The following is a 14,488-nucleotide window of genomic DNA, read 5'->3' as shown; positions in this document are numbered from 1 at the left end:
CAGGGGTGCCGCGCCGGAGATTGCGGGGGACCCCAGTGATGGGACCCCCGCAATCTAACATATTATAGGGGACAAGGATAGGGGATAAGTGTGAGACCCCCTGTGATCTCTCCGGCTCTCCTCACATATGGAGCAGGGGTCAACAAGTACCTTCTATTCATTTCTATGGGAGAACACACCTCAGCAGTCAGACCCCCCGCAATCAAACATTTCTCCTCTATCCTTTGGATAGGGGATACATTTTCCTACATTGGACTTCTCCTTTAACTATGCTTTATGATTGATTTTTAACTAGTGTCTTTGTCTGCATACCATTTAGAATCAAATCATCCTATTTTCCTAAAGTATATATTTTTATCAAGGATCGAGGATCAATCTAGAGGCCTACTAGAAGTCCTGAGTGCTCCCCTGCTAGCTATTATCACTAGCCTAGCCCAAGCCAGCATTACCATCTTAACCATTGTTAAAGACAGCCTTTGCAACAGTCTAAGGTAGATAGACCTTTCCTTTCAAAGGTCCCCTAACTGTTAGTTTATGCCTCGTCCCAGCAGACCCCCTTCCTGCTTTATCACCCTGTCCTCTAAACCATGAGTTCCAGCCATAGTAGGAATGCTTTGATTAAGGTTTGAACAATGAAGTGTATCTCCGTCCATTGTTGTTTTATTAATATTATATAAGTAAAGACAACAAAATAGCGCTGGATGGGACTTAAAAATATGTATAAAGTGCAATAGTAATAAAAGCGTACCTGAGGTTAGTGAGGTAGATACAGGAGAAGATAAAGTGCACCGTGTCTGGTATTTTTCTCCAAGGCTGGCATATAAAGTGCAAGATATTCTGCTGGATGGCTCAGTTATGAGAATGCAGCCCAAGTCACATATGGGTCCGAGTTGAATTAGCGGATGGTGTGCTGTGGTTGTGCTGTAGTTTCAGAGTCCTGTAATCCTGTAGTTTTCACCCCGAGGAGGGCACAGAAGGAGAGTGTGGAGAATGCGGTCCGTCTCTACCGCAGCGTCTCCGGCTAGAAAGTTTCCTGTTTGTTATTTTCCGGCTCCAGTGACGTCACTACGGAGATTGCTGAGGTCCAGAAGACTTCCAACGCAAAGATTTGGATCTTTGCATACAAATTGATATTGATGTAGTCTTACCAACAGAACAAAGGTAGGATGTCATTTTTTATGCACGGTAAACAAACGTCCAATAAAATTGTGCATTTATTTTCAAATACAACCGAAAATATTTTTCCTATTTTCTGAATACATTATAAGCCCTATATAGCTCAAGCCCTATATAGCTATATCAATATGACATAAAAATGTATGAATCTTAGAAGGTAAAAATGTAAGCAAAACATTAAAAGTGCTGACATGGGTAAGAGGTTATAAATATCAGCATGGTTTGCAGTATTCTACATTTTTCTTCAGTAATAAAGTGGCCTTAACAACCTGCATGCAGGGTGGCACAGAACAAAATAAGTAGCGATCTATCAAGTAGACCCCACAATTGTACAAAAGAATATACTGTAATGTCTTAAAAAATATATCTTTATTAAATCAATTTAAAATGACATATCAATATAAAAATAAGTAGCGGTCCAGTTTCTTTTCCTAAAATTTTATTTGCTCTGTGCCACTCCTATAAAGGTTGACTGATCCCTGCTAGTCCAGATACTGATCCCTGGTGGAGTTGTCTGATCATTACTCCAATTGGATTATAGCCATAATAACCTCAATAACCACAAGATCAGAAAATTTACCTTGGCAATAGTTTTCAAAGATTTGTTCATTGCCGGTCATCTGGATCGAAGCTTAAGATTCACAAGCACTGATGCCAACAGAATGGTCTGGTGTTTGGTCAGTACAGGTCCAATACAAGTCTAGACCCGTTATTGATACTACTGTGTGGACATTACATCATTACTTGTCAATCTGGCTTGAGAAAGGACTGTAACTAGAATGATGTCAGGTTTAGATTCTTCTTTTAGATAATTCTTTTGAACAACTACTCTGACATGACACAGTTGATTTGACCTTTTCCATAGTCCTATTTAATATTCACATGGTGCTGATTACATTGCAGTGAAGCGTGCTTATCGCTATTTCTGTAGCTAAGTTTATCTCCAGTATCTTTACATTAATACTGAAAACAATTTAGCAACACATACAAGAACTTTAACATATTTCCTAAATCTAATTAATAATTCAGCTATATCCTGCTATGACATTTCTAACAATAAGAAGATAAGGAGATAGAAGAAAATGTATGAAGATAAGACATGGTGGCTCCTGGTTAGCTCTGTTACCTTGCGGCATTGGGGTTACTGGTTTAAAGGGGGTTATCCAAAATTAGTAAAACATAGCTGCTTTTTTTTTCAGAAACAGTATAAATCATATATATGTATGTACTGTATATATATATATATATATATATATATATATATATATATATATATATTAGAGATGAGCGAATCGAAGCTGACAAACCCGAATTCGTTACTAATTTCAGGAAATATTCGATTTGCAACGAATGGGAATATCGCCAAGATTCTATCGTGCGAATCGCTTCATTAAACTCTGTTTACTGCAGGCAGGCTCCAGGGCATCTAAAATGGCAGATCCACATGTCAGTACATGGCGCAAGAAATGCTGGGAAGGCAGGAAGGCAAGACGGGAAGGGAAGTAGGCGGGATGACCCTGAATCACAAGCAGGATGCAGCCTATCAGCAGCCAGTCACTTGGGGATGTCACAGCCCTATATAATCGGCAGCCTTAATTCTGGCTCCTCACTTCATTACAAAGCACTTCAGAAGGATCATAGGACGTAGCGCCTGTGTGTATGTGACAGCAGAGAAAAGTGCAGTCCAGCAGTGTTTAACATCCTCCTAGCCATATTAGCGTTCTCGTGGACAGAGAGAATTGTTTTCTTCACTGACAAGGATTTTTACTGAAGCTGCAGGCATTAACCTCCCAGTCACTTTGTTCAGCATTGTACTACAGAGAGGGGCACATAGCTGTGTGTTGCCTCATTTCAACAAGCTGCATCAACTTCATAAACCTTAGCAGAGGAGGCAGGAAGAATTTTTCAGTGCAATTCAGTGTCTTTGTTCCACAACAAATCATCTGCTGGTTATACTAGTCTGTAGACGGTATAATACCCAGCAGTCCATTCCTATTAGTCTGTGACAGAGTGCAATTTTGTGTTTAGTACACAGCTTTTTTTGGCTGCAGCACTGTTGTGTACTGCTGGTGTTTTACAAAAATGAGTTTTTTTAAGGGTACTGTAGCACATTTTTCTGCCCTCATCAGTGCATACCGCATACGTACATCTAAGTAGTATACTATTTTGTACCTGTTAATCTGTGAAGGGCCTACATACTGTGAAAGGACAGACAAAAGTAATCACCGACTGGTGTTTTACAAAAATACAGAGTTTTTAGGCGTACTGTAGCGCATTTTTCTGCCCTCATAAGTGCATAGCGCATACGTGCATCTAAGTAGTGTACTATTTTTTAACTGTTAATCTGTCAAGGGCCTACATACTGTGAAAGGACAGAAAAAAGTAATCACCGGCTGGTGTGTAACAAAAATACAGAGTTTTTAGGTGTAATGTAGCGCATTTTTCCGCCCTCATAAGTGCATACCACAAACCTACATCTAAGTAGCATACTATTTTAAATCTGTTAATCTGTCTAGGGCCTAGATACTGTGATAGTCAATGCAAAAGTACTTACCGGCTGGTTTTGTACTAAGATACTTTTTTAAGTGTACTGTAGTGCATTTTTTGGCCCTCATAAGTGCATACCACATACCTACATCTAAATAGGGAACTATTTTGTACTTGTTAATCTGTCAAGGACCTAGATACTGTGAAAGGACAGCCAATAGTACACACCTGCTGCTGTTCTAGACAAATACTGTTTTAAGCATAATGAAGCGTATTGTACTCTCCTCATATACGCAATAAGTATGTCAGGCAGAGTAGTGCCAGGACGTGCACAGTGGAGTGGCAGAGGCCTAAATTCATCAGGCGCAGGCAGAGTTCGCAGCAGAGTAGGGGTGTGTGGCATCCGGAGTCACAGCGAGAGGTCTGAACTCCCGGTGTCAGCTAGCAGTCGTGTCGCTACCAGCAACCCAGCAGCCGTGATTGATCAGTTACAGGGAACTGTGGTTACTGACCACCGGCTGATTGACTTGACTGACTATCCCAGGTGGTAGATTTACCATTTTCAGTTCCAGTAGGCTTTAAGTTGTTCACTCTTTGTTGTGGTTCCTCAGTTGCAGAATTCAGTTGTATTATGTTTTCCTGTTCCTTCGATGAGCTAATGTCACTGGAACACACAGTACTCATATTGTCATCTAATGAAGGATAATCTTCTTCAGAGAAAGTATGTATCATTTTATTGTTTTGAATGTCAGGTGGCATTCTGACAATTTCTGATTATAAAGGAATTTTGGAATCTGGGACACAGGTAAAAATAAGTATTTTTAAGTGTACTGTAGCACATTTTTCTGCCCTCATAAGTGCATACTACATACCTACATCTAAGTAGTGTACTATTTTGTACTTTTTAATCTGTCAAGGGTCTATATACTGTGAAAGGACAGCCAATGGTACACGCCTGCTGCTGTTCTAGACAAATACTGTTTTAAGCGAAGTGAAGTGTATTGTACTCATATACGCAATAAGTATGTCAGGCAGAGTAGTGAAATTTCAATTTCAAAATCCTTAATTTCAGTTTCAAAATCTTACATTTCAATTTCAAAATCATAAATTCCATTGTCCTAATGCTACTGCCATCTCTAGGCTGTTTGTTATGGTAGCACTAGCTACCCAAAAACTTCAGTTTAAATTTCAGAATTCATCTTTTAATCTTAGGGATTGTGAAGCCCTAGTGTCTACTCGTGCTGCTGCCAACTCCAGGCTGTGCCATTCAGACACTATATGGTCTCCTCATACTTCAGCTAACTCCAGGCTGTGTCATTCAGCCAATATATGGTCTACTGATGCTGCTAGGCCTGGGTCTGGGAATAAAAATGTTGTTGTGGTAGCACTAGCTACCCAAAATCTTCAATTTAAATTTCAGAATTCATCTTTTAATCTTAATGATTGTGAAGCCCTAGTGTCTACTCATGCTGCTTCCAGCTCCTGGCTGTGTCATTCAGCCAATATATGGTCTCTTTATGCTGCCAACAACTCCTCCACCCTGTGTCATTCAGCCACAATATGTTCTCCTCATGCTGCCAACACCTCCAGGCTGTGTCATTCAGACATTATATGGTCTCCACATTCTGCCAACACCTCCACACTGTGTCATTCAGCCACTATATGTCTCCTCATGCTGATGCCACCTCCAGACTTGTGCTTGGGCTTGGGGTTGAGATCTGGAAACTGGCTAGGCCACTCCAGGACCTTGAAATGCTTCTTCCGGGCGGTTGTTTGGGATCATTTGTTGTCCGGGCGGTGTGTTTGGGATCATTGTCATGCTAAAAGACCTAGCCACATTTCATATGCAATGCCCTTGCAGATGGAACGAGGTTTTAACTCAAAATCTCACAATACATGGCCCCATTCATTCTTTCCTTTACATGGATCAGTCGTTCTGGTCCCTTAGCAGAAAAACAGGCCCAAAACATGATGTTTCCACCCCCATGCTTCACAGTAGGGATGGTGTTCTTTGGAAACAACTTAGCATTCTTTCTTCTCTAAACATGACATGTTGAGTTTTTACCAAAAAGTTCTATTTTCATCTGACCATATGACATTCTCCAAATACTCTTCCGGATCATCCAAATGCTCTCTAGCAAACGTCAGATGGGCCAAGACATGTACTGGAATAAGCAGGGGGACACTACTGGCACTGCATGATTTGAGTCCCTGGCGGTGTAGGTTGTTACTGATGGTAGCCTTTGTTACTTTGGTCCCCCCCCCCCCCCGTGTTGTTCTGGGATTTTTGCTCACCCTCATTGTGATCATTTTGACATCACGGGGTGAGATCTTGCGTGGAGCCCCAGACCAAGGGTCTTATTGCTCCCACAGTTGATTTCTTCACACCAAGCTGCTTGCCTATTGCAGATTCAGTCTTCCTAGCCTGGTGCAAGCTCTTTGGTCTTGGCCATAGTGGACAGGTGGACAGGTGTCTTTTATACAAGTTTAAACAGGGGCCATTAATACAAGTAACCAGTGGAGACTCTTAAAGAAGAAGTTACAGGTCTGTGAGAGCCAGAAATCTTGTTTGTTTGTAGGTTACCAAATACTTATTTTCCACCATAATTTGCAAATAATTTCTTTAAAAATCAGACAATGGGATTTTATGGATTTTTTTTTCTCATTATGTCTCTAATAGTTGAGGTATGCCTATGATGAAAATGACAGGCCTCTCTCATATTTTTAAGTGGGAGAACTTGCACAATTGGTGGCTGACTAAATACTTGTTTTCCCCACTCCATATATATGGACAGTTACAGAAATAGTGGTGATAGTGGACATCTTACTTGTGTAAGTATTGCATTTTGAGGACTATTTTGTTGCATGGCTAGTAGTAAGCCACCTGTATAGAAAGAAAATATTTATATGAGTTAGTGCTTTGACAAGCAGGATTTACTTTATATTTTAAGCCTTAATGTAAAGAAAAATAATTATATATATATATATATATATATATATATATATTTATATTTATATATATATATAATACATATGTGTGTGTATATATATATATATATATATATATATATATATACAGAGCATGTATCAATAACAGATGTAATGTTGACAGGACACAGGTGGCAGGAGCAAGAATAGCAACTCTCCAACAGGCAATAGTGGATGATGGAGTGGGCGATGACATAAGCAAATAATAATAATAATATTAGTCAGGAATGAAGCAGAAGCTAATTACCAGGAATTAATACAAAGGACTGTCCCTTACTAGATGTCCCTAATCTTTCCTAGACATATTCCATAAACTCTATCCTATCATTAGACATTAGACAACCTGAGGACAGAGGTGGTGCTGATTTGGCATGAAATTAGCTCTTTGTTTCTATCCCTGGATAACCCTTTTAAAGTCAAAGGTTTCATTACAAGTTTGACACATTGTTATGATTCGGCTAGCTGGATGTGGATCCTCTGTGTCAGCGAGGGATTGGCGTGGACCGTGTCGGTGGACCGGTTCTAGGTTGCTACTGGTATTCACCAGAGCCCGCCGCAAAGCGGGATGGTCTTGCTGCGGCGGTAGCAACCAGGTCTTATCCACCGGCAACGGCTCAACCTCGCTGACTGCTGAGAAGGCGTGGGACAGAAGGACTAGACAGAGGCAAGGTCAGACGTAGCAGAAGGTCGGGGCAGGCGGCAAGGTTCGTAGTCAATGGCGATAGCAGAAGATCTGGAACACAGGCTTTGGACAACACTAAACGCTTTCTCTGGCACAAGGCAACAAGATCCGGCCAGGAAGTGAAGGGGAAGTGAGGTTAAATAGACAGGGAGCAGGTGGAGGCTAATTAGACTGATTGGGCCAGGCACCAATCATTGGTGCACAGGCCCTTTAAATCTTAGAGAGCTGGCGCGCACGCGCCCTAGAGAGCGGAGCCGCGCGCGCCAGAACGTGACAGCCGGGGACCGGGACGGGTAAGTGGCTTGGGATGCGATTCGCGAACGGGCGCGTCCCGCTATGCGAATCGCATCCCCATCGTGAATGTCAGTGCAGCGCTCCCGGTCAGCAGGTCTGACCGGGGCGCTGCAGAGAGGAGAACGCCGCGAGCGCTCCGGGGAGGAGCAATGACCCGGAGCGCTCGGCGTAACACACATTCATTAAAACTCAGTTTTTTACAATTCCTGACATTTCACTCTAGTATAGATTCCCTCTCTTAGGTCGCTTAGGATCACTATTAGAATTCAAGAATGGGAAAAAATCATTCTGGAGATAACGGTTTATTTCAGCTGGTATTTCTTTCATTACACTTCTAGTGGAGAGGATTGGTATCGGCAAAAATACGGCACAGCAATGGGCACGCCCATCTCGTGCACGTATGCAAATTAATTTTTGTCCTTGTTTGAACAAAAGTATATTTTTTCATCCACAAATCGGTATATTAAGCATATTAAATTATTTTTGCGATTTGTGGATATCTTCGTTGTATGGGACGGTACGCAACAGGAATTCTGTGACTTTGTTGCAGAACTCAATTCAGTTAATACAGTCAATATGACATTCACACATTTTTTTGGGTGATCAGACTCTCAAGTTTCTAGATGTTAAAATTCAGGTGGAACAAGGTACACTTATAACATCAGGTTTTAGGAAGCCAATTTCCAAAAATGCACTGTTGCATTTTGACAGTTCCCATCCTTTTGTGTTAAACGGAGCTTGCCATATGGGCAATTTATCCGCTTGAAGAGAATTAATAATGACTACAGTGTATTTCTGGAACAAGCAAAGGACCTTATCACTAGTCTAAAAGAAAGAGGGTACCCTAATAAAATTATTGAACAGGCATTTGAGAGAGCGGAACAGATCTACCTTACTATAAAACAACAGGAATCATAGAAAAAGATCTGACAAACAACAAAACAGAAAAAATTAGAAAGCTATATTTTCGTTTGCTAATACCCCTATGAATCATACCATTAATGAAATACTGCGCAAAAATTGGTATATTATTCAGCAAGAGCAGGACCTTAAAGATATGGACTTATCCAGTCCGATTATCAATTTTAGACGCAATAGAACAATTGGCAATGTCCTTAAAAAAACATCAAAATGACATAAAGGAGAAAAAACAACATTGGCTAAAAAGTATCACCCCTATAGGAAATATGAAGTGCAGAAATTGCTCCATTTGTAACTCCATATTAATAGGGAAGACAATCACTCTGGGTGCTAATATAATTTCTGTTAGACAGTTAATTACCTGCCAGAGCACTTTCGGGGTGTACAGCATAATTTGCCCGTGTGGTTTCTACAACATAGGTAGAACCAAACGGAAACTCCTCATATGGATCAAAGAGCATTTCAGGTCAGTCAGAACAGGGGTAGGAGCACAGAGATTCATTTCACATGTACAAACTATACATGGGAGTGATACTAGGGTCTTAAAATGTGCAGGCATAGAAAAAATAATGTGTCCAGATAGAGGTGGGGACAGACACAAGAATCTAGCACGCGCGGAAGTGCGATGGATTATAAAAACTGAAGCATTAGGAGCATTAGGTCTAAATGACCGGAACCAAATGGGCTCCTTCCTTTGAATTCACATTAGTTGCTTTATTTTTATAGTATTATATATATCCAGAACCATAAGTGTATTTTATATATACACTTGTCTATGTATTTTTTTATATTTATGTCTCTTTTTGATATGCACAAGGGGTGGATACTATTTAAATAGCATACCAAGCAACAGGAAGCTGTCACCAGGGACCTGAGGAAACGCCTTTGAAGCGTGAAACAGCGCGGTCGTCCAGGTGTTTAGCTCCTGCCGCTCCAGCTCTGCTTGGTGTAGGGGTGTTGGGATGTTATAACCTGCTGTTTATGAAATAAGAATAAATCTTCATCAGCAAGTTATCCAGGTGTGTCGTTCCGTTTTTCTCCTCTATTGTATGACTTCTAGTGGTTTACATACATCTGGTTAATATTTGGTACCATCGCCTTGAAAGCAGTGGTCTCAGACTGTGGCCCTCCACAAGTTGCAAAACTTCAACTCCCAGCATGCCCAGAGAGCCGTTGGCTGCAGCCAACAGCTGTCCATGCATGCTGGGAGTTGAGGTTTTACACAATCTGGAGGGCCAAAGTTTGAAACCACTACTTTAAACTGTCTAACTTGGCTCAAACCTTTTAGTTAGCCTTCCACTAGTGTCTCATAATAAGCTGCTTTAATTTGGTAACATTCCTTCTAACCAAACCTATGTAACTGAGTCAGGTTTGTAGATCTCCTTGCTTATGCACACCTTTTTAGTTCTGCCCATACATTTTCAATGGGATTGAGGTCAGGACATTGTGGTCACTTCATAACTTTAACTTTTAAGCCATTTTGCTATAACTAAGATAGAACTAGGATTAGGATAGAAGTACTGTATGCTTGGGGTTATTTTCCATTTGGAAGATTAATTTGGCCAAAGCCTTAACCAGGCTGATATCTTCATAAAGCCATCTATTTTGTGAAATTATCCAGTCCCTCCTGAAGTAAAGTAACCCCACACATTAAAGGGGTACTCCACTGGCCAGCGTTCGGAACATTTAGTTTTGAACACTGTGTGCTCTGCGGGGGTCAGCCACGCCCCCTCATGACGTCACAACAGGTCCCCTCAATACAAGTTACTCCCCCTCCCATAGACTTGCACTGGGGGGCGTGGCTGACCCTTGCAGTGTACACACAGCATTCAGAACTAAATGTTCCGAACGCTCTCCAGTGGAGTACCCCTTTAACCCCTTAAGGACTCAGCCCATTTTGGCCTTAAGGACTCAGACAATTTAATTTTTACGTTTTCATTTTTTCCTCCTCGCCTTCTAAAAATCATAACTCTTTTATATTTTCATCCACAGACTAGTATGAGGGCTTGTTTTTTGCGCGACCAGTTGTCCTTTGTAATGACATCACTCATTATATCATAAAATGTATGGCGCAACCAAAAAACACTATTTTTGTGGGGAAATTAAAACAAAAAACGCAATTTTGCTAATTTTGGAAGGTTTTGTTTTCACGCCGTACAATTTCTGGTAAAAATGACGTGTGTTCTTTATTCTGAGGGTCAATACGATTAAAATGATACCCATTATTATATACTTTTATATTATTGTTGCGCTTAAAAAAAATCACAAACTTTTTAACCAAATTAGTACGTTTATAATCCCTTTATTTTGATGACCTCTAACTTTTTTATTTTTCCGTATAAGCGGCGGTATGGGGGCTCATTTTTTGCGCCATGATCTGTACTTTTTTTTGATACCACATTTGTATATAAAAAACTTTTAATACATTTTTTATAATTTTTTTTTTAATAAAATGTATTAAAAAAGTAGGAATTTTGGACTTTTTTAATTTTTTTTCGTTCACGCCGTTCACCGTACGGGATCATTAACATTTTATTTTAATAGTTCGGACATTTACGCACGCGGTGATACCAAATATGTCTATAAAAAATGTTTTTTACGCTTTTTGGGGGTAAAATAGGAAAAAACGGACGTTTTACTTTTTTATTGGGGGAGGGGATTTTTCACTTTTTTTTAACTTTTACTTTTACATTTTTTTACATTTTTTTTTACACTTGAATAGTCCCCATATGGGACTATTCATAGCAATACCATGATTGCTAATACTGATCTGTTCTATGTATAGGACATAGAACAGATCAGTATTATCGGTCATCTCCTGCTCTGGTCTGCTCGATCACAGACCAGAGCAGGAGACGCCGGGAGCCGCACGGAGGAAGGTGAGGGGACCTCCGTGCGGCGTTATGAATGATCGGATCCCCGCAGCAGCGCTGCGGGCGATCCGATCGTTCATTTTAATCGCGAACTCCCGCAGATGCCGGGATCTGTATTGATCCCGGCACCTGAGGGGTTAATGGCGGACGCCCGCGAGATCGCGGGCGTCGGCCATTGCCGGCGGGTCCCTGGCTGCGATCAGCAGCCGGGATCAGCCGCGCATGACACGGGCATCGCTCCGATGCCCGCGGTTATGCTTAGGACGTAAATGTACGTCCTGGTGCGTTAAGTACCACCTCACCAGGACGTACATTTACGTCCTGCGTCCTTAAGGGGTTAAGCTGCCACCCCTGTGCTTCATGGTTGACATGGTGTTCTTTGATTGCTAGTCTCCCTTTTTTCCATTCATAACCATGATCATTCAGCATGAAGAAGCAGTGGCTTCTTCCTTGCTGAGTGGCTTTTCAGATTGTGATGATATTGAACACATTTTACTGATGGCATAGATACCTTTTATACTTGTTTCTTCATCTTTACAAGGTCAGTTGCTGTTGTTCTTGGATTGACATACATCTCTACAAGACAGAACCTGCCTCCTTCCTAAACAATATGATGGCTGCTTGGTCCCATGTATGTTGAGACATGGTTATCTGTGCCTTAATGACAAATGATGATGACACTGATGTCTGTCATTTAACAATTTAATCAATCACAGCATCTAAAAGGTAAAATGAAGTTTTCGGTGGGTTTGAGGCTCTCATCGGACTCTGATGAGTTAAGATGGCCACTGAATGTCTCCTGCCTACCTACGTGCTGTCTATAGGTGGTTCTTTAATACAGTCTGCCTCAGACTGATTGTAATATCAGAGCACTGATTTTATGGTTTAATGCTATGCAATAGTCCAAAAGCATAGGATTGAACAGCGTAAGCAATCAAATATTTACCTATAATGGACTTAAAAAGTGTAAAATAAATAATAATAAAAAAGTCTTTAAAATATATAAAATCGCCTCATAAAAATTTTAATCCCCCTTCCTATTTTACAAAAAATGTAACATATTAAGTATCAACATGTGTTCATGATCCCGCACAGTGAACTGCATAAAAATAAAGAAAAAAATACCAAACCCCAGAATTGATGAATTTTGGTTACATGATATATCAGAAAGAAAAATTAATAAAAAGTGATCAAAAAGTCCGATAAAACTCAAATCTATACTGTATCTTACCAAAATGAAAAAATAAATTCTACAGACAGAATTAGCCCTCATGATGCCGCATATAAAGAAAAATAAAAAGAAAGTTACACAGGACAATTTTAAGCATATTTATTTATTTTTAAACTGATAGGAATGCCACTTTACCAATCCAAGGCTAGCAGTCAAAATCCAGACCAATGGATCTGTGGCAACACAGTTAGTAATTAGCAATTAGTAAACAGAAGACAGAAAAGAAGGATAATTCCTGCTAGTTGCAACAATATGTTTCCAAAAGTAAAAGAAATGAAAGAGACTGCAAAACACCTCTTGTGGTGACTTATCTCTTTGGAGAACAAAAAGACAGGAAAAATGAACTTCACTCTGCTTAATTCTTCTTTACCCCCATGATCATCTGTCAGGAGGCCACAGTGCCCTTTAGATAAGTGGTCAGTTTTGACAAAATTGTGTGGTTTTGCTCACTTTAGCCTAGCAATACTGCTCAGTAGCATATACTTGACATACTTGTAGTTTTAATGTGCTGCAGTGGTGTATGTCTCAAACTGTAACAACAAGAATGTATTATTTGTTTGTAATTGTTCTTTTTAAAAAGCATACCTGTCCCTTTCAAAAACTTTTGACTTGTCTCAAAGACATGTCAATAAATTTGATTGCTCAAGTCAGAACACTCACCAATTGCGACAGTCTTATAGACTTACATTAGAAGTTTGTCTTGATCTCAGTCACATGGCACAGAGCTGGAAGTGAACATGCTTAACACGCACTTCTGCCGATTCATTCGAGCAGTTGATGTGGGTCTGGACACCCAGATCTTAACCAGTCAAAACTTTTGATATGTCTCCAAACATGTTGAAAGGTTTTTAAAGTGAATGTGCCCATTAAATGCCTTAAGGACTCAGTGCACGACAGTGTGACGGCCGCTGGTAGAGCCAGGCAGAATAACGGGAGAAAAATTACAGCATGTGCCATCTTTTTCTCCCGCTATTTATAATGGAAACCGGCAACCCTCAAAATAGTAAATGGGAGCCGCCGGGACCCATTGTTATTTATAATGGAAACCGGCAACCCTCAAAATAGTAAATGGGAGCCGCCGGGACCCATTGTTTGTCATTGCTCACAATTATGAGAACCTTGTTAAAGTCAGGGGAAAAAAAGGGACTTTCACGGCCGTTCTTGATGGGGAGCAACGGCAGTGTGAAACTAGCCTAAGGTAAGTATGAGCATAGTCCAAACTTGTAAACCTGGCACAATATGCATATAGGTATATCATAGATTTGATTTTAGGAGGATGGAAAACATGGCAACTTGGGACTTCATTTTTCGGAGCCAAGAGTGTGGCTATGGAAATGGGTGTTATTTGGGTGGAAACTTAAAGGAAAACTGTCACAAGTTCACTCCCGCACTAACCACAGGTACTGACGGATAGTGCAGGGGAAGCTGATTCATATGATCCCTACCTTTCCCGGATCCGTCTAGCCGTTTGCCCGCAATCTTAGTTTTCCTATATATGCAAATGTGGCTGTAACTGGCACTGGCGGGGTTTTCAGGAGCCTAGTGGCACTGTGACATCAGCGCCGTCCATCCGCAGCACCGCCCACTTATGAATATTCATCCCCCTCCCTCTGGCTCTCCCTCTCCCTGCCGCTCCTAACTGGTCTTCACTGCGGATGTGCCGCTACCTGACATGCGCAGTGAAGACCAGTTAGGAGTGGCGGGGAGAAGTAGAGCTGGAGGGAGGGGGATAAATATTCATAAGCGTGTGGCACTGCGGACGGGCGGCACTGACATCACATTGCCACTAGGCTTCTGAAAACCCCACCTGTGCCAGTTACAGCCACATTTGCATAT

The sequence above is a fragment of the Hyla sarda genome, chromosome 9 (assembly GCF_029499605.1).
Source record: "Hyla sarda isolate aHylSar1 chromosome 9, aHylSar1.hap1, whole genome shotgun sequence".
NCBI classification, from domain to species: domain Eukaryota; kingdom Metazoa; phylum Chordata; class Amphibia; order Anura; family Hylidae; genus Hyla; species Hyla sarda.
This window is presented reverse-complemented; position numbering follows the sequence as displayed.